Source organism: Microtus oregoni, unplaced genomic scaffold (assembly GCF_018167655.1).
Source record: "Microtus oregoni isolate MIOR12 unplaced genomic scaffold, Mior012 000051F_ref0000332, whole genome shotgun sequence".
Lineage (NCBI taxonomy): Eukaryota > Metazoa > Chordata > Mammalia > Rodentia > Cricetidae > Microtus > Microtus oregoni.
Window position 1 is genome coordinate 15148850 of NW_024543811.1, and position 3488 is coordinate 15152337.

Here is a 3488-nt window from a genome sequence, read left to right on the forward strand (position 1 = left end):
CAGCAAACCGACAGCTAACATCAAATTAAATGGAAAGAAAAACAAAGCCATCTTACTAAAATCAGGAACACGACAAGGCTGTCCACTCTCTCCATACCTCTTCAATATAGAGCTTGGAGTTTTAGCAATAGCGAAAAGACAACATAAGGGAATCAACAGGATTTGAATTGGAAAGCAAGAAGTTAAACTTTCGTTATTTGCAGATGATATGATAGTATACATAAGCAACCCCAAAAACTCAACCAAAGAACTCCTACAGCTGATAAACAGCTTTAGTAATGTGGCAGGATACAAGATCAACTCCAAAAAATCAGTCGCCCTCCTATACACAAAGGATATGGAAGCAGAGAGCGAAATCAGAGAAGCTTCACCTTTCACGATAGCCACAAACAGCATAAAGTATCTTGGGGTAACTCAAACCAAGGAAGTGAAAGATCTATTTGACAATAACTTTAAGTCTTTGAAGAAAGAAATTGAAGAGGACACCACAAAATGGAAGGACCTCCCTTGCTCTTGGATTGGGAGGATCAACATAGTAAAAATGGCAATTCTCCCAAAGGCAATTTATAGATTCAATGCAATCCCCATCAAGGTCCCATCAAAATTCTTCACAGATCTTGAGAGGACAATAATCAACTTTATATGGAAAAACAAAAAACCCAGGATAGCTAAAACAATCCTATACAATAAAGGAACTTCTGCAGGCATTACCATCCCTGACTTCAAACTCTATTACAGAGCTACAGTGATGAAAACAGTGTGGTACTGGCATAAAAACAGAGAAGTCGACCAATGGAATCGAATAGAAGACCCTGACTTTAACCCACAAACCTATGAACACCTCATTTTTGATAAAGGAGCTAAAAGTATACAATGGAAGAAAGAAAGCATCTTCAACAAATGGTGCTGGCATAACTGGATGTCAACCTGTAGAAGAATGAATATAGATCCATATCTATCACCATGCACAAAACTCAAGTCCAAATGGATTAAAGACCTCACTATCAGTCAGAACACATTGAACCTGATAGAAGAGAAAGTGGGAAGTACCCTACAGGAGATGGGCACAGGAGACCACTTCCTCCGTATAGAGCCCTGCCTCTGAGAAAACATGCCTCAAGCAACAGAGTGAAAGAGTTTTATTGGGGGAAGGGAAAAGTGGAAGGATGAAAGAGTGTTACTTCCTTCCATTTATCAGGATTGTTGGCAGAATGTTGCAAAACTCCCAAAAAATTTCAGGATATAGAGTGCCTGAAAGTCGATTTTTGTAAGCTTATTTCCCACGAAAGAGACAGAACAAGTAAATGAGAATTAAATGAGAAAGGCATGAGGTGCCCCAGAAGGTCATCACTCAAGGATCTGGGGCAGTAGTGCAAAGAGTCTGTGAGTAGTCATGTAAAGCTGGGGGCTGAGTCCAAGGGCTTTAAGTCTGAGAGATCCATGTTTGCCTGGTACTAGGACTTTGCAAGGCCAAAAGTCAAGAAACCCTGCTCTAAAGATGAATCCTCTTGGGAAATAGACAGACATGGGGGAAAGGTTGGGGCTTACCAATATTACCAGTTTTGGATAGTGGGGCCCCGAGATCTGGAGAAATGAGACTGTCATATGTGGACCGAATTTCAGGGTCTTGGCATGCCTCAAACTTCCTGCAAGGAGGAGGAAGCCTTTCCCGGTCAATGTTGTAGTTTTAAAAAGGCCACGAAAAGAAGACATACTACACAGCAGAACACATATGGGAGGTTTATTAGACGAGAGAAGAGGGAGACTAAGAATCCCCAATGGAAGTATGATTTTACCGTTAACTTGAGAACAACAATTTTTTCTTTTCTTTTAAATTAAAATTTTTTCAGGTCTGTTCAATTTATTTGCACTCTTAAAGTCTTATTTTTGATGAGATTCTGACTTAGAAGTAGAAGACTTTAGAAAGAACATCCTGTATCTCTTGACAATCTATTCCTGGTGTTTTCTTTGGCTTCCTTCATTCTCTTGGATAAATATTTAGCATATTCTGCAACCTCCTTGCTTTTCTTACTTTGTTGTTTATTCAGAGCAATATATTGGTGTTCATATTGCAAGTCATATGTAATAACATGATACTGAATTTTGAGTGATTTGATGCCAGACATTTTTTCTTTTTGTTTAAGGAATTTCTAGCAACATAGTAGTGAAAAATCATCATCTTTAGAGATATTGAAGATTTTTTGGATTCTTTTAGTTTCTTTGGGCTCCAGCTGTGAAGGTACCATTACATCTGTCAGTGAAAGAATATTCTTCTCTCCTTTGATTTCCTTTTTAATAATAACCAACTTGATAACACTTAGTTGAGAACAGTCCACAATGCATTCTTGGACATATGTGCCCTTCCTCTCTCTAATCTCCTTGGTCTATACGAGTGTTCCAAACTCAATATTAGTTGCACTGTAATGGGTTAGCACACCTTTCTCCATGGTAAAATATTATTTATTGTTTTACAATTGATTCATACTACATGACCCTTTTACTCTTTACCCAGAGCATCTACTTCTGTAGCCAGTCGATTATCATAGGAAGTATGAAGCTTGCATTCATCATCCACTGCAATGAGTTTCTGTTAGCCTTTGTTTGGGAAGAAGATATTTTGCTTTATCTTGATACCTAGAAGATTCCATGAAATAGAGCTATTTACTTTGGAAGCAAGGCTCACTATGTAGCCCTGTCTGCCCTGAAACTTGCTATATAGACTATTTGGTATTGAACTCACAAGAGAACCATATGCCTCTGCCTTCCAACTTTTGGGATTAAAGGCATGCAACTATGTGTCTGATAGATCTATAACTTTTAAAGATAAAACTTTTTTGATACTCTGATAGCACTATCTGCACTCTAGCATGGCACTAAATAATACTGAACTGCCAGTTAAAGTAATAATTTTGTCATTGATTGCTAACTTGGTCAAAGAGATTCATAATGCTGTCATAACACAGAGCTTATAACTCTTAGAGATACCTTAAAACATATGTACCAAAGCAAAATTACTTTCTGTTGGAGGAGGAGCCACTTATTCATCCTGGCCAACCAGAACCCAAATAACTACACAAAAACTGTATTAATTAAATCACTGCTTGGCCCCTTAGCTCTAGCTTCTTATTGGCTAACTCTTACATATTAAGATCTTACATCTCCATTAATCTGTGCATTATCACGAGGTCATGGCCTACCAGCAAAGTTTCAACACATTTATCTCTGGTGGTAACTCCATGGCATCTCCCTGACTCCACCCTTCTTTCTCTAGCATTCAGTCCAGTTTTTCCTGCCTACATAAGTTCTGCCCTATCAACAGGCCAAGGCAGTTTCTTTATTAACCAGTAAAAGCAACACATAGAAAGAAGGACACCCCACATCAACTTTCCACAATGAAAAATCACAAAGAGTTTAAGGGTTAAGACTTGTCTGGTACACAGAATTTGTTTCATGATAACCAGGAGTACACATAGACCCTGTCTTGAAAA